This window comes from Ornithodoros turicata, unplaced genomic scaffold (assembly GCF_037126465.1).
Source record: "Ornithodoros turicata isolate Travis unplaced genomic scaffold, ASM3712646v1 Chromosome87, whole genome shotgun sequence".
In the NCBI taxonomy this organism is placed as follows: domain Eukaryota; kingdom Metazoa; phylum Arthropoda; class Arachnida; order Ixodida; family Argasidae; genus Ornithodoros; species Ornithodoros turicata.
The window spans coordinates 15,038-41,898 of NW_026999395.1; the positions used below are offsets into that span (position 1 = coordinate 15,038).

Consider the following 26,861-nt stretch of genomic DNA (forward strand, 5'->3'; position numbering starts at 1 on the left):
GAGTTACCTCAGGACGTGAGCCGCCGATATTTCGAACAGAGACTGTCCTTCTTCTGGGCACCGGACGGTGCCCAGAAGAAGGACAGTCTCTGTTCGAAATATCGGCGGCTCACGTCCTGAGGCAACTCTCTCCGTACTTCCCTACCTTCGCAGGATTTCTGCCCGTCTATGTTCTTCTACCCTATTGTAGTGTACAAGCACTTCTGTCTGAAACGCAACTATGCTGAAGACCGACACAATGCGGCAGACTGACATTGTATGTGCTAAATCACAGGCACAATTATGATGTGGCTGCAGATGTATGACATATTACGTGATCTGACTACACAAGCATGCTCATTTTTTCGCAAGAATTCCTGGTGAATCTTACATGCTATGCATTGCTGACAGCTGCCATGATACTGATGTTACCACCTGATGATGACACAGATGTCGCCGACACTGCAGCTTTACACTAGTGTGATCTGTGCATCCTTGTTGTGTAGCTTCATATCCTGCACAGGTAAATCTTAAGAATGGAAATACACATCCCTGTGTAATCAGGTCATTTATCATATACACCTGTATCCGCATTGCAATCATGCCTCTAGTTATCACGAATGCCACAATGCCTCTAATCTGGCTGTGCGTGTATGTCTTCAACGTGTTGTGAATAGCTGAGTTGGAGCAATAAGTACAGAATCGTAGAAATGATAGTAGGACAGCATGAACCAACCCGGTTGCCGCTTCTAATATACCTATAGTCTTTCACTATAATTACAGTTATGTTACAACTTTGTTCTTCTTACACAAGCTCAGGGGCATGCTAAATGTTCACGGCTTTTCCTTCTTCTTCCTCTTCTTCCTCCATGGCACGTCGCATGTTGTCCCTACATGATTTTCAGTTCGTGCTTGCTATCAACCGCTGTAGTTGTGGTTACTAAAGAAGGTTAGGGTCCAGACCCATGGTCATGGGCAGTGAACAGAACGATCTGTGCGCGTGAGCAATGGTGGTCGATTATATCAACTGTATCAGCAAGCTGTGCACGAAACGATTCATCTGCAAGCACGGATGAGTAGCGTAGCCGATACAGTGGCAAGCGCTCGTCGCGCATTAGTAGATTGGCTGTCTTCATGAAAGAAGGAGGTAGGTGCCGATATTATAATACACGCTTTTGTGTTAGGTGATAAGGTTACAGCAAATTTATCGATTATTAATTCGGTCATACACCCACATGTCTGAAGAAATTCTCGATGTATGCTGTAGTTACATGAAGGAATAATTCTTGTCCGGACAGACCTCATGATTAGTGTAATTGAAGAGTTGAGCTGTTTACTGTGTCGTAAGCTAGAGTAGGGTGGCCAGAGATTCTGTAAGTCTTCGAAATCAAACCAAAATACTGCTGCTATAAGTGAGTTCCAGAAGCGTATAGCGATGATAAATGGAACGTAGCGGGGACGTTTGACAGCAGTTCTTAGAATATTTTCGACTTTGATGAGTAGTATATGTGTGGTTCTAGTGTGAGTTATTAACGGCGTTCAGCTCACTTTTGACGGGCACACACAAGAAAAACATGCATCACAAAAGCGCTACTGCTACGTTCATCCATGGGCAACTTCGCGTTTTCTGGGGTATCCACAACATAAAGTTTATGGACATGTTTAGCCTCTTCTCGCATCATCGTTTGACGTCGTGACGATTATCTTTGTTACTGTTGTCTCTTCCCCTTCTCCTCTACTGTAGTGGGGTCTGTGGGTCATCCTCACATTGCACAGACAGCCCTGAAAAATAAAACTGCTCTTATGCTACCTAGCGAAAGGCAATCTTTGTTGTGCTTTTATTAATGATTTAGTTATCGCCAGAGGTGTTATTAGCAGTAGATACTTACTTCAATATCTGTTTCTAGGTTGCAACACTTGACCACTAGATGGGTTGGAGTGGCTACAAATTTTTGTGATGCGGGCACGTGGGCCCTTACGTGCAGTGCGGATGGCTGTGCACCGTTCATCGAAGGTAATACTTTTTCCAGCTTATTAGCGCCTTTATTGCACGTTTTTGTGGGAAATGCTTGACGTGGTTCGCATTATTCTTTTAAAGAATTCCGAAACTGAATTTGTTAGAGACTGAGATATACGTGCACAAGGAGGAGGACAACGAAGTGATTGCGCTCGCGCAGTGTTGTGTTCGATGCGAAGCTTGGCTGAAGCATGTGGCTGGTTTACTACGCTGTACTAAGTTTTGTCTTTAAATTAATAACCGGGAAGTTATAATACCGGTAATAATGCTTTTTCAATATGCCCCAATTTCTTTGCAGAAGTGACACGTGGCATTTCGGTGAGGGCAGTTTTTTTGGTTGTGCTCACCGTCACAGCAGTAACAGTTTTTGGACGGCTTAGGGGTCTTGTTCTTCTTTTGGTCTCTGGTTGCTGGTGTGTGAAGCACTTTGTTTTCTTCCCTGCTGCCTATGCTTACCTGTTGTGAAACCGTGGATTCCATGGCTTTCGCGATGTCAACCGCCTTTTTGAATGTGATATTCCTTTCGGAGAGTAGAAGCTGCTGCAGTTGCACCTCCCATGGACCACAGATCAACCTGTCCCGTAGCATCACTTCCAAGGGCAAAATTGTTTCCGCTGAAGCCGGGATACAAAGCCGGGAAGCCGGGATCTATGCGGTCGTCGGAGCAGGAGAGACCGTCGCGTGTGACGGTGAAGCTATCGCTGAGGTCATTGTTGCAGTTTGGGTCGCTGGGGAATCACCGTCGCCGTGGCAGGCGATCCTGTGTGTGGGGCAAGTGGTGGTGATAATGGAACGAAAACATTGCCGAAAGTGTACTCCTTAGCTAGAGCTCTCAAAGCGTCGACATATTCAGAGATTGTCTCTTGAGGAAGTTGAACCCTTTTGTGAAAGAGCCAGCGGCCTAGCAGTTCAGAAGGATCTGTCTCAAAATGGCTGATCAGGCGTTCGATTATGTCGTCATACGGAACTTGAGCCGGAAGGAGCGGATGCAGCAAGTCTCGCACCTTGTCGTAGGTCTCTTCGCCGCAAAAAGTGAGCAACAGAGCCCTTTTCTTAGCGGCGTCCTGCACATCATTCGCCTCGAAGAGAAATTCTAGGCGTTCACGGCACGAGGTCCAACTGGAGCCTGGGACGAATTCAGGAAGCCTTGCCTGATTCATCTTGTAGTGTCCGTGAAGTCCGTACTTCCCTCGTTGCCAGTATTATAACAGCATTAAAGTTTATCGCGTTTTCTATTACGAATGCCTTGTTGAGAGAGCATGAATTTCTTGTCCAGGTTTAGCAGTCATTGAGACATTCGGCGACTCACTGTTACTTGTCTTGACTTCGCAGAGGAACGTTGCGTTCGTCGCGAGCTTATGGACGGGGCTAAATGAGCTGGCGATATCTGTCTGTTGGTGTCCGTTGGCACATACGGACAACACAAAAGAGGAACGGACAGCACTTAGGAGGGAATGTTTCTAGTGGGGCCTCTAGTGTGTTCGTCTCTGTACTTTGTCGTCTGCGCCTCCCAATATTCCAGATTCAATATATCCTGTTTTGTTACACATTCTATACAGGGTGTCCCAGCTTACTGCAAACATATTTTTTAAAAATATATATAACACTTTTTCCAAGATGAAATCAATTCCAATATAGCATATGCTGAAGGGCATTCCCTAGGAGGGCATTAGCGAAGTCCAAAGGCAATATCTTAATTAACTTTCATTAACTTTTTAATTATAAAAGTACAAAGTTGTCCCAATGAGAACATCTGTTCTTTTCGGTCATCTGATATCGTAGCCGTTTTCAGAACAAAAATCCGTTCGATAGGTCGCCCTCAAAAAATTCGTGACGGAACGCCATTTTTTTCTTTATTTTGTTCATTGCGCTTCTTAGAAGACGCGTCTTTCCTTCACCCCCAATGTGAGAGGGAGAAAGAGCACACTATCGCCTCTCGCGTCCTGGAAAAAGATCAAAAGGAAACAAAAAATGCAACCCAAGATAAGGCCAGTTCCGGTAGAGTCACCCGATACATTTGCTTTTGTTTTGTTTCCGCAAATTAAAGCTCATCTTCGACGCATGAGGTGGCACTGTACTCCTTTCCCCTCTCACGTTGGGGATGAAGGAAATACGCGTCTGCGAAGATGCGCAATAAACAAAATGAAGAATAAAATGGCGTTCCTTCACTATTTTTTTGCGGGCGATCTATTGAACGGATGTTTGCTCTGAAAACGGCTACGATATCAGGTGACCGAAAGGAACAGATGTTCTCATTGGGACAACTTTGTAGCTTTTATAATTAAAAAGTTAATTAAGACATTGCCTTTGCACTTTGCTAATGACCTCCTAGGGAGTGCCCTTCAGCATATGCTATATTGCAATTGATTTCATCTTGGAAAAAGTGTTATATGTATTTTTTAAAAATATTTTTGGCAGTTAGCTGGGACACCCTGTATATTCAAAGCATGTCTCATGCCCGTTCTCCTCTTTAAAAAAAGAAGATAAACCTGTCTGTTTGTAAAACGTAGCTCCACTGCGGGCATTGTACATTGTGAATATATAATTTGTCTCTTTGTTTGCGTTTGATAATTAAAAAAAAACATTTGAGGTCAGTTAGGGCTGCGAGCATTTCGCAGGCTTTCTCGTGACCTGTTGATTTGGCGGTTGTCGTTTCGTTTGTCTTTTTCACTCTTCCATTGCATTGCGTTAGCGGTTCACTATAATTAGTAGCATTTCTATTTTTTATTTGATTTCCCATCGACTACAGTTATTTTTATTCTTCGTTAAGTTAAAGCGGATGTATACACAGGGTGATAGTGTGGTGCAGTGTCCCTGGTGCGAACATAAGCGACAAATTTCATTCTGACGACATTGTCAGCGCCCTTTTCAGTTAACAGATATGCGCTGTTTTGTCCGATTTTCTATCTAACTCACCTTTTACATGGAAGTCGCGTTTATCGTGGCGTTTCTTCATAGTACATAGAAAGGTACAAGAACCAGCGAACCGCTAAGGAATTGCCAAACAGAAGGGCATCAAGGCTACATATTTGTTTTCTTTATTTTAGCCTCACTTTCACGGTCATTCAAGAGTACTGACGTTGAATGTTTCCTGTGTGGCTTTTTTCAGAACTCTGGCATGATAAGCCTGAAGATCACAACCCCCAGAAGACACCTTGGCAAGACACTTAAGACATGGGATTATGTCTGGTGTTGTGCTGCACTCATGACATCGAGCTATACGCATAGAACTTCGGGTAAGTGGTCTACAAATTCTTTCTGTGGCGCTGCCTTGCGAATTCAAGAGTATCTGATCGCTTTTCGTGAACGATACTTATTTATTATTCGTAAACCCAAATGACCATAGTCGTCATTACATGGATGTGTACAAATCAATACACTATAATCCACACTGAGTAAACAATATAACATGAGAGATAACCTCGTGTATTAGAGAAACGTTCATACAAAATAATTTATTTTTTAAATTCCGTGTTAACGCCGCGAAGCAACTGTGGCTATGAGCGCGTACAGACGTGGACAGATCGAGAGAGGACAGCAGGAAGGAGCGGGGGACGGGGGGGATTGTATGCGTCCAGGGCCGACTTCAGGAGGAACTGTGCCGACATTCGTCTGGAATGTCTTCGGAAAACCCAGGGAAAACCTCAGACAGCAGAGCCGGTGTTAGGATTCGAACCCTTGTCACCTCCCAGTCTCGGTGTGGAAAGTGGTCATCCAAACCACTACGCCACGGGAGCTGGTGTTCGTACAAAATACAATACAAAGTTAAATAAGGGTTAAGGAAGTTGCGTATTGATAGAGTATGTGAATATGAAATGCCTGCAGAAAATGACAGGATCAGTATTACAATATCAACAAAGCACTAGAGAAGGGCGTTCCACTCAACTTCGGCTAACGGAAAGGATGCCTTTAGGTCGGAGCTACAGATACCTTGAAGGTATGGTCTATGCGCCGAGATATGGAACGTAAAGGTGTTGAACTACGTGCGGAGAAAGGTGATAGAGGCCCAATCTAAAAAAAAAATATTCCGTCACACAACTTTGAGATACCTAAGTTGTGTTTCTTGAGGGTGACAGTTGATGGAATCGAATAATCTGACAGGATGAAACGGACACATGTTTTGTACTGATTCGATGAGGCATGTGAAGTATGTCTGATGAGGGTCCCATATACCGATGATGGGTATTTTAGTTGTGGTCGAATGGCGGTAGTGTAGGCAAGTATGAAACAAGTTTGACATTAGTAGGTGCTAAACCAAGTTGCAGCGAAGAAATGCGTGTGCGCTATTAGCTTGCCTGCAAATGATAGATAAGATCCTTGCTCCTTACAAGATAATTTGGATGTTAGATATAGCACGAAACATTGATATCATGTAGAATGGATGGTGGTATAACCATATATAGAATACGTTGCTAAAACAGGAGAAAGGTGTTGTGTCCGCTCAGCCAGACATTCCATTCCAGAATCCTTTATTGATAACCTTTATTGATAGCGAGAAACACATTCAAACAAATACATTCAATGAGATCGAGCTCCGTTAAACAGCACTATTCGCAGCACTCCGCACTATTCGCCTATAGAATCAAGGTTGTACTGTAATGAGGACTGGTCGGACGAAGATATAATTGTGCGATTAACAACACAGCCACCGCCGAAAAGGCGAAATTTGGAGTGAACGCATGATGGAAGATCACTAATGTAAATGATAAAGAGTAGGGGCCCAAACACTGAGTCTGGGGTATCCCAGAGATGACGGGGCCGAACGAACCGAACGTACGAACGAACTCGCTAATGTGCTGTTTATTGTTGTTGCTTGTTTACGGTTATACAAGAAATGTTCGACCCAGGTTATGAGGGACTGGGGGGGGGGAGTTAAGGAAAGGTAATTTGGAGAGCATAATTTGTCGTATTGCTGTGCATTGCGCTTCCCAACAATGACGGCTGTTGTTACATCTAATTGAACTGCCATGTATGCGATCCTGACGTTCTACTTTACATCCAGAATGGTTAGGCAGCTTGTCGGAATGGTTGGAATGGTTGTCGAATGGTGCGGAACTGATAACGCGACGTAACAGGTAATGTCAGTACCGCATCATGTGTGCACAAAATGAATGCTTCTGCCGCGGGCCTAGCCTTTTCATGGATTTGTACGAAAGATACAAACAGGTTAAAAGCGCTAAAAGGACAAGGACAAACAATGAGACAAACAATGCTCCGTCTTATATACACCGTCTTATTTACGGGGAAGAGGCGAGAAATCTAAGAAAATCTAACAAAACCTAGTTCTATATGAGACAGAGCATCACTGAAGGGGTACTGAAGCACAACTTGCTGAGTTTATCTAATCTTTCTGCCTCGGTAATCTCACGGGTGGCCTTGTTGATAGATCTTGCTAGCATCTTGCTGTGTCGAAGTGTTGGTTTGCAGCCGCATGACTTACAGTGAAGAGCGAGTCATCCTTCCTTCCCGTTTCTAACGTTATTGTTATGTTCCCTGAGCCTATCGTTTAAACATCTCCCCGTCTCGCCAACATAACTTTCGCCACACGAAAGGGGAAACATACAACATTGTTAATGCACTGAACAAATGGATCCCTGTGCTTCTTTGCACACTTTTTGCTGCACTTGTCTCTCCGGTGCAGTGGCCTTACACAACCTTAGGAGCTTGTAGGGAGCCGTGAGGAGCACTTGGTCTACTAGCAAGGTATCACTATGTGTCTACAGAATGAAGGCTAGGGCATCGCTAGTCTCTTCCAACTCACTGGTGACGCCTTTCTACCGTTAGTTCTAAGCCATTACTAGACCAGGTTACAGGTTACCATAGACGTAGAAGCGAGGGCTGTTGGGTTAGTTGAGAATTATTAATGAGTGAGAAAAACGCGCAAACACGACGAAGACAACGAGAGACACACTGTACAGGCGTTGACTTTCAACTAATGGTTTACTGAACGGCGAACTGACACAGGGTGGCACCAACCCCGGCCTCCGAAAGAAACACGTCAAGGAATACTCTTGCCAGAAGGCGGTTATCATCTGTAGATAATGTAGTGGACTGAGCACGAGCAAGATGATGAAGCTGATGAAGACGTACGTGGGACGAGAAATAAACGGTTATGTTCTCTGTGGCTCTAGCTCTCTGCGAGTCTAGGTAGACTACTACAAATTGGCGACGAGCGATTCTTCTTTTGCCGAGTCTGAGAATGGCCACCGGTTCAAATGCCGGAGGTCACCAGGATCAGCCCGACCAGCATTCTACGGTACTTCGTTTTGAGAGGCCTGGAATTTTTGATCCGGAAAGGGACGAGTGAAAGCTTTATTGCATACAATTCAGAGCCGCTTTGCTAGTTGCGCGAGTAACTGCTGTTATGGACAAGAGAGGTATACTCATTTCGTCCTTGGATGCGGCCGTTTTGAAGCGGTTGTACCATCTCCTCCAGCCGAGGGACGTCACAGACGTTCCATTCGAAAACGTGGTCCAAGACACTAGATGAACACTTTGCCCCGAAGAGGTTCGAAAGGACAAAACTATTCTCGACTCGACAGGAAGAAAACGAGCCCGTGAAGGATTTTCTGAACCGCCTACGAGCCATACATGCGACTTTTGAATACGAGACCGAAGCAGACATACGTGCCTGTTCATCTGACAGCCTTCATAGTCGGCATACGAGATCAGCGTATTCGAGCGAAGCTTGTACTCGAGATGAATCTCACCATTGAGATTGCTTTACGGCTTGCCGGAAGCTCGCTAGCAGCTGAAGCTGGATCCCGTGATATGGACTCCCTGGTAGTGGCAAAGGTCTCCCAGTCAACTAGAACTACAGGAAAATGTTTTCGCTGTGGGAATTTCAACAACGATGAGGCAAAACTGCCGTTTTCGCCAGGAATCGTATCACGACTGTGCCAAGCGAGGACACATTGCCAGCATGTGTACACACACAGGACGCACTTCGCAAAAGTCCAAAAACAAGTCGTCAAGAAGAAAAGTTCAGACTGTTACCATATCGAATGTATTCTCCGTGGATAATTGTGACGAGAAGTTCTCCTTGCGATACTCCTGCGAGATACTTGGCACCAAGGTTACCCTACAAGTCGACACGGGATCGCAAGCAACGTTGCTGAACCGGTCCACGTGCTTGGTAGTCCAGAACTTGAACCCGTATCTTATAGTCTACACTGTTTCAACCAGAACGCAATCAAAGTTATTGGAAGGAGTTTTCTATATGTCCGTTGGAGGGATCATCTGTTTTCGTTGGAAGCCATCATCACGGAAGCGCCCACTGTCAACATATTAGGGAGAACGTGGATTTCTGCCCTGATGATTGATCTGAACAATATGTTCGTGGGTGTCACCAACAGTGTTGCAGACCGAGGGAAAATTCCTGAAACATTGCTCCAGAAGCATCCAGGCGTGTTCCGAGATGGTCTTGGGAGGTGCACTACGACGAAGGTTCACCTTCAGTTCAAGCCGGATAGTCACCCCAAGTTCTTCAATTCACGGCCTATACTCCTCGCCATCCGTACTGCCGTGAAGCAAGATTTGGAGCGCAAAGTCAATAATGGAGTTCGCCCGTTGACGCTTCCGCTTGGACTGCGCTCATCGTCGTCGTACCCAAACCAAATGGCTCTGTACGTGTTTGTGGAGATTTCTGCGTGACAGTGAATCCCCAGATGGACATCGCTCAATATCGTCTTCCTCGTCCAGAGGAGTTGTTTGCCAAGCTAAATGGAGGCGTTATTTTCTCAAAGCTTGATCTATCCGAAGCTTATCTGCAGATGGAGCTGGACGATGATGCAAAGGAAGTGCTCGTCATCAACACGCACAAGGGTCTGTCCCAGTTCCATAGGATGCCTTTTGGTATAGCTTCGGCACCTGCTATTTTCCAAAGAGTAATGGAGCGAGTGACTGCTGGGTTGGACTACGTAGCATGTTATTTGGACGACATAATCGTCACCGGCACTACGTTTGAACATCATCTGTCCAACCTAGAGAAAGTGTTCCAGCGCCTCAGTGACTTTGGTTTCGCACTAAAGAAAGAAAAGTCTGCGTTTTTCGGGACCGAGGTCGAGTACTTGGGGCAGATCGTCTCGAAGGGAGGTTTTCGACCCTCACCGAAAACAAATTCTGCCATACTGGATATGCCCGAACCAACTAACGTGCCAGAACTGCGAGCATTGTTAAGCATGATACAGCACTACAACCGGTACATACCTTGGCTCGCAGATATCTGTACTCCGTTTCACGAGCTTCTCCGGAAGGATACTCGCTGGAAATGGTCACCTGAATGTGTCGAAGCCTTGGAGATCGTCAAACGTAAACTTTCTGCGCCTGAGTCACTCGCCCACTACGACCCATCGAAGCCACTGTTTCTCGCAACTGACGTATCTTCGGAGGGACTGGGAGCAGTCATTTTTCACAACATCGATGGAAAGGAGCGAGGAGTTCGAATACTCTCTCCCCTATCGAGAAGAATACGCTCAGATTGAGCGAGAGGCATTAGCGATTATTTACGGCGTGAAGAAATTTCATGAGAATTTGTGGGGACGCCATTTCACCCTCTAAACGGGCCACAAGCCGCTGACAACAATTTTTGGTTCGAATAAAGTCGAGATCGGACGAATCCACAATTTCTCAAATCCGATTCCGAATTCAGAGAAGATTCTTCGAATCCACGAATCTTACGCGTCCTTTCTTCAAAGAGTTTAAAAAGCCAGGGGAAAAACAAACGCTTCTACTGAAAAGTGTTTTGAAGCAGAATGAGATATCTTTGCTTAATAAAAAACAATTTTCGGGAGAAGACATACCCTCCCAGTCAGCACAAATTTTTGCAGTGATATCACACCAATATTGCCATGCAATATTGATGTTTTGTTGCTAATGGCAGCTTTCGTTATGCTGCATCAATGCTATTGAGATAACATCAGAAAAATGTGACATTGCAATGCTGATGTGATATTGCTCGTTATTTCGCAACAATATTACAGAAGCAACTCCTCAAAACATGCGATATTGCAATGTTGATGCAACATTGCCAATGACCAGTTATTGTACAGTGTAGCGACGTAACAAAAGCAACACCGGAGGAGAATATAGTCTTGGTGATATATGTGCAAGTGAGCAGAGTGTGCTTACATATTCAGTAATCGTCCTGCTCCTGAGCAGACTTCAGGGGAATGGTACCGACATTCGTCTGGAAAGCCTACCGGGAAGCCCTGGGGAAACCGCTGACAGCACAGTCAGGATTCGAACCCCTGTTACCCCCCAGTCTTTACACGGTAGGCGATCATTCGAACCACTATACGCCACGCGAGGATGTGGGCTGTGGTCGCACTTACGCCACGGAAGAACGCCATGTCGAGGGTCAGCGCGCATTCACATATGCGTGAGAATGGATTGTAATTAATTTCAAGTTCTCGGTCAGATTAATTTTCTTTGAGATTATGTTGTTCTCGTCTCGATCCTTTTGTTCATAGCCATCTCCCATAGTGCGTCCGCAGTGCTCTTCCAGAATATGTTTCTCACAGACTGAGTTAATTCTCCCCATAACGGTCACACTAACGGTAATGTTCCCTCACTGCAGCACGTGAAACATTGTCTGAGCAACATAATCGTAACGTTTCTAAAATGCATATCGTCTCAAACTGCTGCACCAACATTGAACTAGAGGCATAACATTCCACTTGTGCATGAACGTAAAGAGGACAGGGACTACGTGCGGTTTCTTTGGTTCCGTGGTAACGATACCAGCAGCAAAGTTACCGAGTACAGAATGTGCTTGCACGTCTTCGGAAGCACTTGTTCTCCAGCCATTGCGACAGACGGTTTGAGAAAAACCGCACAAGAAGCAGATCCGGAATTCGGAGCCGACGTCCGGCGCTTTGTCGAAAGAGACTTTTACGTGGACAACGGCCTCATATCTCTGTCAACCGAAAACGAAGCCATCGAACCCCTGCAAAGGACGCAAAAGATGTTGATGGGTGCCAACTTACGCCTCCATAAGATTGCTTCAAATTCGGTTGGCGTCATGGATGCCTTCCCATCGGAAGACTACACAAACGACCTAAAAAACTTGGACCTAAGCGGCAGGAACTTACCCATGCAGCGGAGTCTCGGTCTAAGCTGGAATTTGAGGGCCGATACATTCACCTTCAGTGCCTGCAAGGGACACTCCGAGCACAAGGCGGTGCGTGCTGTCGACCGTGAACAGCCTTTACGGCCCTTTGGGAATGACAGGTCCGGTAACCGTACAGGGCAGACTCCTGCTTAGGGAGCTAACTTCATGCGCCATAGACTGTGATGCCCCTCTCGTACTGGACGACGAATGGCAAACATGGAAGGACTCGCTGCGCGCCCTTCAGCGACTCGAGATACCACGCCGGTACGTTGCTGAATCCGTCACCAATGATCGTCGACGAGAGAATTGTGTGTCCTCCGACGCTTCAGAGAAGATAATAGCCGCTGTGGCCTACATCAGGGTTACAGATTCCAAGGGGACGCCTCACGTGGGGTTTGTGTTCGGCAAAGCGAAGCTGGCACCGCGGCCTGAACAAACCATCCCGAGGCTGGAGCTATGTGCCGCTGTGCTTGCCATCGAAATCGCTGAGCTGGTGGTCAACGAAATCGATGTTCGCATCGAAGACGTCAGGTACTACACGGACAGCAAGGTCGCGCTTGGGTACATCTGTAACCAGTCGAGGCCCTTCTACGTCTGTCAGCAATCGCGTCAACAAAATAAGGAGGTCCACGAAACCCGAACAGTGGCACTACGTCCCGACTGACCAGAACCGTGAGGACCACATATACGGCCACAAGTCTCCGTCTCTGCGACTTTCATGATGAACCAACAACTGGGTGCCCACCGCTTCAAGCGCTTTTCGTCATGAACGTCACTTGTAAGGGCCTTAGCGAGTCTCCTACTCATCGCTCGATCGCTTCTCAACCCATCACCCACGTGTCACGGATGGCACCATTCCAACAAACCTCGCACTGCGGAAGAACTAGCGTATGCTAAAAAGGTCATCCTGCGCTGTGTCCAACACGAGGAATTAGCAGAGATCATCGTTCGGCTTCGCCGCGGACGTATCTTGACGAAAACACTTCTCAACCAAACGCTCTCTGTGGAAGCTCGATCCTTACATCGGCAACGACGACGTGTTAAGAGTTGGTGGGCGCTTACGGAATGCAAACTTGAACGAGGAAGAAAAACACCCGCTCATTGTTCCCGGTCGGCACCACGTGGGTTTACTACTGCTTCGGCACAGTCATGAAAAGGTCGTCAAGCATCAGGGAAGGCACTTCACGGAAGGGGCTGTTAGAGCCGCTGGCTTCTGGATTATCGGCGGAAAAAGATGCATAAGCGCCATGATCGATCGCTGTGTCACATGCCGTAAGCTTCGACGCAAGTGTGAGCAGCAAAAAATGGCAGATCTACTTGAAGACCGTCTAAACACAGACCCCCCCGTTCACTTTCGTGGGACTGGACGTTTTTGGCCTGGGTGGTCGCCTCACGACGCACAACAGGTGGTTTAGCTTACAACAAGAGGTGGGCAGTCCTGTTTACGTGCTTAGCCGTCCGTGCTGTGCATATAGAAGTGACAGAATCTATGGACACTTCCAGCCCTGCGAAGAATCATCGCACGTAGAGGTCCAGTTAAGCAGTTCCGTTCGGACTGAGGAACGAACTTCGTTAGTGCTTGCTCTGAACTAAAGATATCATCGGTTCGCTTCGAATCCCGCAAGGTACAAACTTTCTTAAACGAGCAAGACTGCACTTGGATATTCAACACACCGCACTCTTCGCACGTCGGCGGTGCGTGTGAGCGAATGACATGTATGGCTCGCCGAACCTTTGATGCGATGCTCCTCAAGGAGGCCGTTGCACCATTATCTGTAGTCTTGACGACATTCTTAGCAGAAGTAACCGCCATCATAAACTGCAGACCCTTAGTCCCTGTATCTTCGGACCCCGAATGTCCCTCAGTTCTCATCCCGGCAATGATTTTGACACAGAATCCGTCACCGCCAACGGCACCAGCAGGAGAGTTCAAAAGTCTCCACGTCAAGCAGTGGAGACAAGTACAGGCTCTGGCAAACATGTTCTGGCACCGATGGAGGAATAAGTACCTGCCCAGCCTCCAAAGTCGTCGCAAATGGCTAACCGACCAACGTAATTTTACGGTCGGCGACATTGTCCTATTGAAGGACGCGGCAAGCAGACGCCATGAGTGGCACATGGGAAGAATCAACGCTGTGTACCCTGGAAAAGATGGCAAGGTGCGGAAAGTTCAAGTACAGACGGCCAAAGACGGAAAGAAGAAAACCTTCGAGCGGCCAGTCTCCGATCTAGTTCTGTTGTAGTCGGAAGAGTGACTGCAGTTTTCGGACATATGATTGAACTGGTTTAAATACATAGTCTGGTATCGTGGGGATACCAGGGGGGAGTGTTCTGTCTTGTTCGCGCATTGTTTGTTGTATTTAACTTCAACTTCATTTTTAGTATCTTGGTAGATTTGGTGGCGCCAGCACATTAGTCATGCATTATCTTTGTCTTCAAAGCTCACGCGTATTACTCCATGTTCGAGCATACTGTTCGGACGGTCTTTTCTGCTATCTATTGTGGGTGAAGTAAGCACAGTCTTTTCACCTCTTTGCGAGGTTTATCTTTCTGACTGGTCAGTTTCTGAGAGTTCTGTTGGAGTCAGAATATACATTGCTTCGGAAGTACAGTCACACTGTTAGCACTACCCATCTTTCAAATACGGCAAAAACATTGAAATAAAGATATTGCACAAACGTTGAATTTATCTTGCTGATTAAGCTTTTGGAAGCAATGCAATTGTAACACAGCATTGCCATTGCTGTCAAAAACATTTCATCAACAATGTAAACGCGACATTCTCACATATTCAACAGTGCTTCAGTAACATCATCGCAATGGTAACTTTACGCAAACTTTGAGACATAGCATGAACATTGAAACAAGTATATTGCTACAACGACGAATGCCGGCATGAAACATCGCTGCAACAGTTGCACTTTGAGGTAACATTGATGTAAAACGTTTGCAACAACAACAATAAGTAATGATGTAGTGGGACGTTTCGCCGCTGAGGCAGCAGCTAACCCATTTGAAATACATTTGCAACATCTTGTGCTGTCTGGGCATATACTTCTTCCCAAGTGTAACCTACTTAACATATTGTTTATCGACTACAGGAAATACATAAGCTCGGGAGTTTGAATTCCCTCCATGAAACTAATAAACCTTGAGAATGGGAGCTTTATGTTGTGGTTTTTGCGAGCCCAGGGGGATGCCAGCCAAGGAGGCTTGGAGGCTCCGATTTTAAAAAGAAACGTTGTTTGTGGATTCGAAAGATTCGATTCGCTGTTTTGGGCAATGGGATTCGGATTCGCGAATCTCGAATCCCTGCCTAGGCTTCGAGGATCCGCGGAATCGGTTGGCACATCCCTAGTATAAAGGTATTCGGGTAACCTCCGCAAATCGGTTACAGAGAGGGGCCTAATCCTCATGAACTAGTAACTTTTTAGAGCATATAATAGTGTCTCACTTAATGACATTCCTAGAAACAAATTAATTCTTCTACCCTTTCCAACATGGGTTCTTGCGTGACTACTCATGCGAACTCCTTGGTCTAACACATGACTTATTGTGCAGCATGGACGGTGGATGCCAGGGCGACGCCATATTTACTGACTTTGCTAAAGACATTCGACAGGGTCCCACACGCTCGCTTAATATCAAAGCTTTCCGGATTGAACACCGACCCGCTCATCCTTACATGGATACGGAACTTTTTAAGTAACAGAAAGCAATTCGTGTTGGTTAACAATTCCGCGTCCTCATTAGACCGAGTAACTTCCGGAATCCCTCAGGGTTCGGTCATTGGCCCCCTATGAAAGATGAAAGTCGCTGAAAAGGTTAGCCAGCTGTAGGGATCGAACCCACATCTTCTGGATTACCGGTCCAGGGCTCTACCAATTGAGCTAAGCTAACACGTCTCTCCAGCGACTTTCGGGGTGCGTCATCTGAAGGGACGACAAACCAGCCACCGGTAATCCAGAAGATGTGGGTTCGATCCCTACAGCTGGCTAACCTTTTCAGAGACTTTCATCTTTTATCGTTGATTTCTTAGGCAATTGAGGCTTCGTTTGTATCTGTCCCTTCTATGTTGTTACAGCCTCAGAACATCAGTTTCTCTCTTGTTCAACAGGTGCCGCTTGCGTCGATTTCCGTCGTATGAATGTGTGTATGAGTGAGCAAAAAATGTAAGAGTGAATGGAGGGTGAGTGAGAGTGAGTGGTTGGTTTGTCGTCCCTTCAGATAACGCACCCCGAAAGTAGCTGGAGAGGCGTGTTAGCTTAGCTCAATTGGTAGAGCCCTGGACCGGTAATCCAGAAGATGTGGGTTCGATCCCTACAGCTGGCTAACCTTTTCAGCGACTTTCATCTTTCATCGTTGATTTCTTAGGCAAATTGAGGCTTCGTTTGTATCTGTCCCTTCTATGTTGTTCCAGCCTCAGAACATCAGTTTCTCTATTGGCCCTCTGTTTTTTCTCATTTACATTAATGACCTTCCATCTGAATTGACATCTCGTATTCGCCCATTTGCTGATGATTGCGTCATTTATTGTCATGTATCAAGCTCGTCAGAACAAATTGCACTTCAAGATGACCTTCATAAGATCGCTTCCTTGTGCTCCTCATGGCAGTTACCTATTAACGCCGATAAATGTAAATCAATGTCGTTCACGCGGTCCACCCCCACAATATTTCAATATTCTTGTGGTTCGTCTCTGCTTGAACACGTTTCTTCATACAAGTACCTCGGGATTAATCTAAACAGCAACCTTTCTTGATCTCATCACATCTCTCAGACTATACCGACTATGCCGCTAATCAAGCCTTCGGATTCCTTCGGCGCAATCTGGGACTGGCCCCAGTGTCGCTGGAAAAGTTAGCTTATACGACATTCGTGAGGCCAAATATGCCGCGGCGATATGGGACCCTCATCAGGCATACCTCATAGACTCTTTGGAGAAGGTTGAAAACCGGGCCGATTGGTTCATAGCCTGTGACTATCGTCCCGACAGCAGCGTCTCTGCGATAAAATTGAAGCTCGATTTAACCACATTGACCCTTCGTCGTAGGATTTCTGCCCTGCTACTTTTCCACAAAACATTCCACAATAGCTACCTCTACTCCTCTATACTACTGCCCCCTAGCCATATTTATTTAGTTATTTATAGTACCCTCAGGGCCGTGAGGCATTGCAAAGGGGAGGGGCAAGCAAATAGGCATATGACAAAGGATAAAGCTCTGTAGATACAAAATGTAACACACAAAAAAAACGCAATTAGCAATACATGTAAATGTAGTTACAAGAACAAAGGACACACTCACTGCGTGATGTTAGTGGTTAGGGCGGTGTAAGTCTTCGAGTGTGTCTTTAAAGGTAGATGAGTCCCGGGTATTAGCAACGTTACACGGTAGACAATTCCATTCACGAGACGTGCGGATGAAAAATGAGTCAGAGAAAGAATTGATGTTGCAAGGGTACACGAAGACCTTCCGTGCGTGATCAATGCGTTTTGAAATGTATAGTGGAGCCGATAGGTAAGACGAAAGAACGTGGTCATCGTGGTATAGTATATTTTCTGGAATAGGATGAGACGGGCCATTTTACGGCGATGCGTGAGAGGTGATAAGTGTAAAAGTTGTTTCATGTGTGTTACGCTAGATGTGCTGTTGTAATTTGATAGTATTAAACGTGCAGCTCGATTTTGTACTGATTCGATCATTTTCACTACGTTATCAGTAGTCGGGTCCCTCACCGACGCCGCGTATTCGAGTTTGGGTCGAACGAGGGATTTATACAGATGAAGCTTCACATTGGTAGGAGCTTGATGAAACGAGCGGCGAATGAAACCCAGCTGAACCCAGAATGAAGCTGAGTTTGCATGACCGCATATATGGGCTATGTGGGTTTTCTATGACAGGTTAGGCGATGTGTGGAGACCTAGGTTCTTGAACGTGGACACTCTTTCAAGGATCACACCACTAATGTTGTATTCAACTAGGGCGGATGGTTTGCGGATCGAGAGATTCCCAGATGCTTGCACTTACTGATGTTCAACTCCATGGACCAAGTGGAACACCAGGTCGCAATAGAGGCTAGGTCGGACTGTAGCTGGTTAGTATCGAGGTTGCTGGCAGTAGGAGTGTATATGACACAGTCATCGGCATAGAGTCGCGTAGTGGAGGAAAGGAGGGTCGGCAAGTCATTGATGAAGATAAGGAAAAGTAGTGGGTCTAGGACGGAGCCGTGGGGAACTCCTGATACTACAGGTGCGAATGAAGAATTGGTATTGTTCACGTGGACAAATTGCGAGCGATCAATCAGGAACACCTGGATCCAGGCCAGGATTTGAGTGTCGATATTAAGGTGGGAAAGTTTCGCAAGTAAATGGCTATGGGATACCTTGTCGAAAGCTTTACTGAAGTCGAGAAATATACAGCCGACTTCTAATCCAATGTCAATATAGCGGAGGATGTCATGAGAGAGGCTGCTAACTGCGTTTCGCAGGAAAACTGCTTGCGAAAACCGTGCTGATATGGGGTGAAAAAGGTGTTCGACTCAAGGTGACGGATTAGGTGGGAGTGTATAATGTGTTCCATGGCACTCTGGTTAGTGATATGGGGCGAAAGTTGGCTGCTTGGTTCACGCTACCCGATTTGTGGACTGGTATAACCATTTCGGTCTTCCAGGCATGGGGCAACGTTCCAAACTCCAGGGACTGCTCGAACAATTTTGTCAGTATCACGGATGAGTAGAACTTTGTGCTTTTGAGAAATTTTCTGTTAACATTGGCGACCCCAGAGCTGAAGCGTAGCTTAAGCCCCTCGATGATCCCAACCACACCGGGTGGATCGAACATATATCTCAGCGTGTGGATCATGCGTTTAAGGTTAGAGAATACCGATGTAATACTCGGCGTTTTTCCGAATCTTATGTTCCGCGAACTTCACGCTGGTGGAACGATCTTCCTCATGACATTGCTACAATTAGTGATCATTTGACTTTTAAGCAAGCAATCCACGATTTATTCTGCTCGCGCTAGTTAATCCTCTCCTTACTCAGCGTGTCATCTAACTTTTGGTGCTTTTCTGTTTGTGCCGTGTGACCTTGTACATACATTCTTGCCCATTGTATCCCATGGGATGTATCACGTGCCTGACTTTCGCTTATGTTCATTTGTTCTGCTATGCTCCACTCCGTTATGTTGTACCCTGCTCTTCCGACCTTTGACGTACATACAATAAATAAATAACATTGTGTACAAGTCTTCGACTGCAATTGGAAATGCTGATGGTTTGTCACGTCTACCAATGGGACTAGACCTTCAGTTTGAAAAGTCCATACAAGATGACGTCAATCTGGTTGATATCGTCGCGGTACATCTTAAGGGACTGTCGAATCCGGAACCGTGGTTACGAATCTGATACCAATGTGTTCGGTACACTACCACAAATTTAAAAGATCCAGTTTCGTTTTGATCCTAGAAAGCGCCAGCGCCAACAACATCGCGTGACGCAAAGTGGAATCTGGCTAATCCGCTGTGAAGGACGCTGTCGTCTGCCGCCAAGTCTGGGGCTGCTTTGTTTTTTTCCGGCACGTCGCCCCTATTCACATGTGACACTTTCTAGTGACGCGGATACTATCTCTACGCTTGCATCCTTCGCGTGAGATGTCGTTGGAAACCGACGCAGCGTTACTGACTCCAGGAAAACTTCCTTCGAAAACCTCGACGTTTGATTTCGCACGCCAAGGATACAGCTACAGCCAGACCCCAGATGAAGCGAAAGTTGGAAGCAGCTACATCACTAGCGGGTATCCAGATGAAGCAAGGAGTGTTCATGCTGTCCGTGTATGCTCCTCGCATTTCACCGATAATGTGTACCTGGATGAGAACATCATGCAAGTGCAACTTGGATTGACACAAAAAAGGAACGAATTGAAACTTGACGCCGTTCCGACAGTGTTCCACGAACAAAGCGAGCCAGCAAGTTCGACAGTAAGTCACAATATCCATGTAGTTTCCCAATGGGGTCTGTCACTCTTGCGCGTGAGTAACTTAGCAACCAAAGACGAAATCGGTACAACGTAAGGTATCCCCTAACCTATGATTAATAACTAGATAAATAAAATACAATAAACAAGTAAAAGAACATGATGTCATTCATATGAACGTGATTGGCTTTTCTCGTTGTCGGACGCGCTATCATGAAACTTTCCCTGTTACTGAACCTGGGGAATGTGGTAGACATGATTGGTTTTCATGTGTATTACAGCTGCAGGCAGCTCGACAGGGTTAGGCGCAAGTGGTACGTATATTACTTAAATACATATAATGTTATTACAATTTTGGGACACAGAACAATTCGCAAACTATGAACCCGGATCACTCAAAGGAAGAACTGACGCTGTTTCTGTGCTGGTGTTAGAAACAGGCACTACATACAAACAGTACCTGTGTCCGTAATATAAGCGCCATAAACCACTTCCCAGTTTCCTTTTATCTCTTTGTTTGTGAACTGTTTGTGTGCTGTAGGGCGGCGGTTTTTGCGGTTGTCGTAGCCAACTTGAGGTGCACTTTTGACGTTTTGTGTTACAGAAGGACCAGGTGCTGCTGATCCAAGTCCCATCCATCCATGAAACGGCATCAAACAATGTACGTGTGTGCACGGCAATTTTGCTGAGAGACCTGGTTTTTACACTAATGCCTTTACGACGCCTCTAACAAATTAGGATCTTCCAGAACAGTGCTTTCTTCATCGAAGTTCAAGAAGTAAGAGAATGACTTCATAGCTTCTACTGACATCTCACAGCTACATGCCAAGACAAAATAACTTGACAACAGGAAATGAAAAGAAGAAAAAGAAAAAAAAAAGGTCCGTTTCAGGCCTTTGTGCAGAGGCTGACAACAACAACGGTATTGTGAGATGATGAATGATGCTGATGCAGCGTTGAGATTAAACCCTTGTTTCCTTTTTTGCCATGCTATACATTACTCTGGTTAAATGTAAAATGATGCACCTACCTCCAGACATTAAAGGGGCTACCAGAGATGCAGTGTCAATTCAACAGAAAAGCTGCATGTTTTACGAGGCACTGTCACATAAGCAATTGGCCAAATTTGCTGTCCTGTGAGCTTTGATAGGATATGCAATAGATAGTAAGAGGCCTCTTACTGTAAAAGGGAGGTGCATTATTCGAGCAGTGGGGTCTGAGGCATGAGGGTCATTTCAGGATGTACTAACCCTTCCAAAATTTTACACTTGGTTGTGCCCAGAGATCGATCCAGATCTCCCCCAACACCTCGAGTTTTTTTCCTGTGCACCACTGTTATAATGAAACCGTGCAATTTACTGTCCAACCGTCCCGTTTTCATTGCAATTGAAGTACTTACAAAACTGTTTATTTTATTTTTTGTTTTTGTGAGTCCCCGCTTCAGCTCCCAAGGGACATTGCCAGTGTGGTGCACGCTGATAACTGTCTGTGCATAGCAAATAATAAATATCTGTGCTCGAAGAGTTGGATGTGGACTTGTGCAATGGCTCTTGAATGACAACACTCAGTCAACACAAAGATTTATTCACATTTGCGTAACTTATTGCCTGTTACTATCATAATTATTATAATACATAGATAAGAGGTAATGCTCTGCCAAGGATCTCTGAAGTTAGTCTTGAAAGCTGTTTTCAAAACAGTGGTGCTAAAAAAATTGGATCAATGGCAGGTATCAAAATTTGTTTTGCTGTATCAAGACAGAACAATCTTCCGTGAGATTGACAAATTTTGGACATTCCCAGACAGATGTATCACTTATTATGATAATGAGGTGTAACTGTACCATTAGTCAGTTATGAAACGTTACCTGAAATTATTTGACGTGTTATATCCCTCACATGCTATAATACTGCCAACGATAAGAAGCATTACACTACCATTAAAAGTATAACTGACTTATGGCCATGTAGTTCATTGCTCCTGCCTATTCCTTTGCACTTCTCGGGATTACTGTGGTAACACAGATTCTGTTTCACACTTCTCAATTGGAAACTACGCAAGTCTGTTATGGTGTAGGTGTGAACAGGAAATGAGGCACACAAAAGATGACAGTCCTGATAGGACCAGGATGGAAAAACGTTGGCGAATCATGCGGACGACACACCCAGGTATCTGTCGTCTGTTTCTCGGTCCAAGGAATCTCCAAACTCAGCTTGTAAACACACAATAAGCAGTGAACCTGACGTAGCTGTAAAAAGAAAGGACACTTTCCTAAACACGTAGCACAGTAATTTCCTGACAATCATTCTAATTCTAACCCGGCCCTTGAGTTGCACAGTTGGTTAGAGCCTTCGTAACTTTCATAGGGCATTCGTCGTGTGTGCAAACAACGACGACAACTACGAAAATAAGGATTGCTCGACGTGCCTATCTATCGTGGGCACAGTAGGCGAAGACTGTGATCGTCGCTGCAATACTGTAGTGGATACACCACCAGAAGTTCTGGCCGATGACAGAGAGCTGGGAACAAATTGTGATGCGTGCGTGTGGTGCGTGCCGTCATTGCACAACTCTGCCACTTCACAAGCACTGCAGCATATAGGCACTCATCCGGTTCCTGGGGAGCACAGACGCTGCACAAACACTTGGATTGTTTCCTGCGTCGTAGTGTGAATGTCACGGGATTAAGTATTGAGCAATCCGATCATGAACGTACCTAACGCAGTGGTCCTGAGGCTCGTTCTGTTGCCCTAACGCAGCTGCGGCACGTACATCACCAGCGACTTGGAGAAGAAGCGGATCCGTCGAATATGGGCCGTCATCAAACATGTATATTCGTCATGGGAGCTATTACTAAAGGCATTTGAACAGCACGATTCACCACTTCCGCGTTCCGAGTCCGCCATCTCCGTATGTGCCTTCGCCGTCGTCTCCCTGACCTTGCTCATGCAAGCTGCAAGCCACGGGGACACCTCTGGCTCGCCGCGTTCTTATTGGTCAGATTCCGTGTGACGTTGCGAAAGATTCTCAGCAGGGAGTTCCGCTTGACGACAGCATCCGTCGTCTGCTGTAGCGCAGCTTACACAGGAATTATGCAAAAAGTATTCCGTCGATCGGAATGGGACTTTCGGAGTCATGGTCAGTGAAGGACAGGGAATCTCATTTCACTGTGGTTTCGGAATCGATCTGTGGTCGATGCGACTGTCCCTTTAACACCATCAGTTTCCCAGTTTCCGCCGATGACATTGCAAAAGAGACAGCCTCCTGTTTTCACGGGTATACCGCTACATTGTGGAAGTATGACCCCCACGTGTTCCATCGGCTGCTGAACCTTTCGCAGCCCACCAAACATAACTTACGGTGCTGAACGGCTGTATCGTTTGGGACTTGCGAACGTTAGTTCCTCACAAATTTCGGCCCAGGATCTTGGATGTCTTACATTCAGGTCACACAGGACAAACCAAGATGAATATGCTGGCTAGATCCTACGTGGCCTAAAGTAGATAAGGACATCGAGACACTCTCCCGTGGCTGTGAACAGTGTGCAGAATTCAGCGAGCAGAAGCTGCCCATGCCGATTTTCACTGCATTTTCACTGCGATTTTGCAGAGTTCCAAGGCCACCACTTCCTCATTGCCATTGACGCCTACAGTAGATGACCAGAGGTTGCGTATGAACCGTTAACATCTGCCTCTGCAACGATAGCAACGCTGCAAGAAATATTTGTTCGGCAAGGATTTCCTGAGCAAATCGTCATCGATAACGGGCCCACGTTCATGAGCTCAACGTTCAAGGAATTTATACAGCAGCATGGTATTCAGCATACCTTGACTCCGCCGTACCATCCTAAATCTAATGGTCAAGCGGAAAATTTCGTGCGGACATTCAAGACTGCTTTACGGAGAGGAGGAACTAAGGAAGAGGCCATCCAGTCGTTTCTCGTGCAGTATCGCATTACACCGCACGCAACTACAGGGCAAACACCATCCATGCTCCTCATGGGAAGACAACTACGCTCCGCCCTCGACCTCCTCCGGCCTGGCTTGGAACAACGTTTCCTGGGAGCAAGAAACCGACAGAAGGTAAATTATGACCGTAAATCACAAGCACGAGATTTCAGTGTTGGGGATGCTGTCTGGACTGCCGATCCGTCGGACAAACGCCACTGGACAAAAGCAACAGTTACCACAATGATTGGCAGACCCATGTACGAAGTACAGCTAACCGATGGCAGGCAACGCAGAGTACATGCTGACCATCTGAAAGTCAGATTAACCTCAGCATCCTCTAAGTCTATTCCACCATTGCCCTGGCCAGAAACGGACACAACGACAACGGCAACGATGTCAGAGAAGCCAGCCCAAGAACAGGACCTTCCCAGACCGCCGCGGTACCCTAAAAGAAACCGCAAACCTCTGTCGGGATGCGTCCCATCTTGAAGGGAGGAATGTAGTGGACTGAGCACGAGCAAGATAATTAAGCTGATGAAGATGATGAAGACGAATATGGGACGAGAAATAAACGTTCATGTTCTCTGTGGCTTTAGCTCTCTGCGAGTCAAGGTAGACTACTACAGATAAGACCGTAGTATCTTTACACAGGTGTCCACTCTGGACTCATAATACAGGCAGTCGGTACCGTGTTCGCCTTCTGATGCCGAGATTGCGGGTTCGAACCTGCCCAAGGACGCCAGTAATTTGGTGGCAGGGTACAAGTTGCTTGAACACCCCGTCTTCCACGAGGGACGTCAAATACGGGGTGCCGTGGGGCGAGTTTCACCGCACGTTAAAGAACCCCGAGATGGGCAAAAGCAATCCACAGACCAACCGCGGTGGCGTCGCTCATGATCTCAGTTGTCTCGCGACATAAACCCCAATCATTATTATCATAATACAGGCACGTCCCAAATCTCACGTACCTTCAAGTCAAAGCCTCTCCCCACAACAACCGTTTTCTCTAGTATAGGGCGCCACCTGCAGCCCCTGCAGTGAACTGCTACTGTACCCGCCATGCATAGATTTCAGAAAGGCAGCATGCTCTCTGAGCCAATCGTTAAAGAAACATCTCGCTTGGCCAATGTATACACGACCACAGCTTAGCTGCGCTCGGAGCACTACTACCGTGGCAACGAGCAAACGCAGCTGGTGACGTTCTTTTTCCCATATCCGCCATTCCTAGACCATCTGGTTTTTGCTTTCCCAATTTTTGCCCACAGCTTAGGCTGTTTTTCCGGGATTGATAATACCACGTCAACATTGAACTTCATGGGTATCCTTTTTATCCTAGGCGATTCCACGTTTGCATGCTTCGGTTTCTATCTTCCGTTGGGGATTTTACCTTCTTCGGTACTAGGCTTTCAGCGAGAAGGTACGCTCCCCTCCCTTTGACGCCTGCCAATAAAATATAAAGCACGGGAGATGGATCGAAACGTTTATTAAGCAAGCACATGTTGGAGAAAGCCCACAGCTGTATCTGCGCGTGATCCCTTTGATACTACATGGTAAACCTCAGTTCCCGGATACCGGTGACTTGTTTCAAACTGGGAAAACTGCGATCGGACTTGAGGACTAGTTTTATGAGTGAAATTCCCGAATGAGCAGACGTTACCAACGTCCCCATCACCGCTACTGTTCAGGGAGTGGCACTTTCGCAACACTTTGCTTTGTAGCGCTGATAAACAGTGCTGTTTTTTCTTCCTCGCACTACTAAGAAGTGATGGAAGAAAATGCTTACCAATGTTGAGCTCCTGTCAACTTTTTCAGCGCTATTTCTAGCTCTATTTTTTTTGTTTCGTCAATCAAGAAGCTGTGTTTGCTATGACGTTGCGGAAGTTGCGGAAATTGTGTTTCTGCGGTCAAATATAGTGCAAAAGGACACAGAAAATACACATTAGTGGTGCATAAGCTGTGCAATGAGCGAAGGGTATCGGACATAAGCAAACAATCAGCGGTAGAGGGTGGGGCTAGATGTCTAGAAATGAGCAAGAAGCTGTAGAGAGGTTTAGCGTGCGTTTCTTTTGTTTTTCAGCGTTTCTGAGGCGTTTCAGCCTCAGATGAGCCTCGGCATTAAAACTTCCATAGGACATCTTTGGCTGTCCTGCTTTAATGTATGCGGTCAAAGTGCACCAGGGGTAAGTGAACACATCTGGTGTCGTGTGTGTAGTGCTGCGTTGTGCTACGTGTGTCTACGTCATCGAGCTACGCGTAGAAGTTTGGGTAAGCAGTGTATAAATTTTTTCTCAGCGGTACTTAGGTCTGCGGTACTGGGGCAGCGTCAAACAACGGTGGGTTGCACCTGTGGCCAATACTGGTATACGTGGAAAGTGAGAGCGAAGAGTGAAGAGGAGCGATTTTTCAATCCGTCGTAGAGTGCCGGGGCACAACGTCCCCCCCCCCCTCCCTTCATACACAGAGTTCGAGAATTCCTTGTTGTGGCGTTGTGAGGCAATTTTTTACTGGATATTCATGATCACAAGCATTAGAAACGCGGCTCTTAAGATACCCCTCGAAACGTTCGTTCGAAGTGTCAGCTGGGCAGACTTTCCGGAGGGGGCATCCCCCCACCCCCCAGGAAAGACCACTCTCCCAGCAGTCGGCACCTATGCTAACTAACACGGTGATATATGGAACACCAGGAAGACAAAACACGGACACCGAAAAGCACACAGGAGAGAACTACTGCTCTCCCCGATTTTCCATGTTAGTTGCCATTCCTGGCCATTTGGATAAACTTTTACTGATGTTGGTTACTGTGAAATTGTAGCTGCCTTAGAATGCAAGG

At 46.2% G+C, this 26,861-nt stretch overlaps 1 long non-coding RNA gene across 1 annotated transcript; it reads left to right on the forward strand.

Annotated features, from left to right (window-relative positions):
* Positions 1-998: 998 nt before the first annotated feature.
* Positions 999-26,861, forward strand: LOC135374626 (uncharacterized). Its single transcript, XR_010417035.1, has 4 exons — positions 999-1,126; positions 1,887-1,993; positions 5,106-5,232; positions 26,109-26,861. It is a non-coding gene; the product is annotated as an uncharacterized LOC135374626 (long non-coding RNA).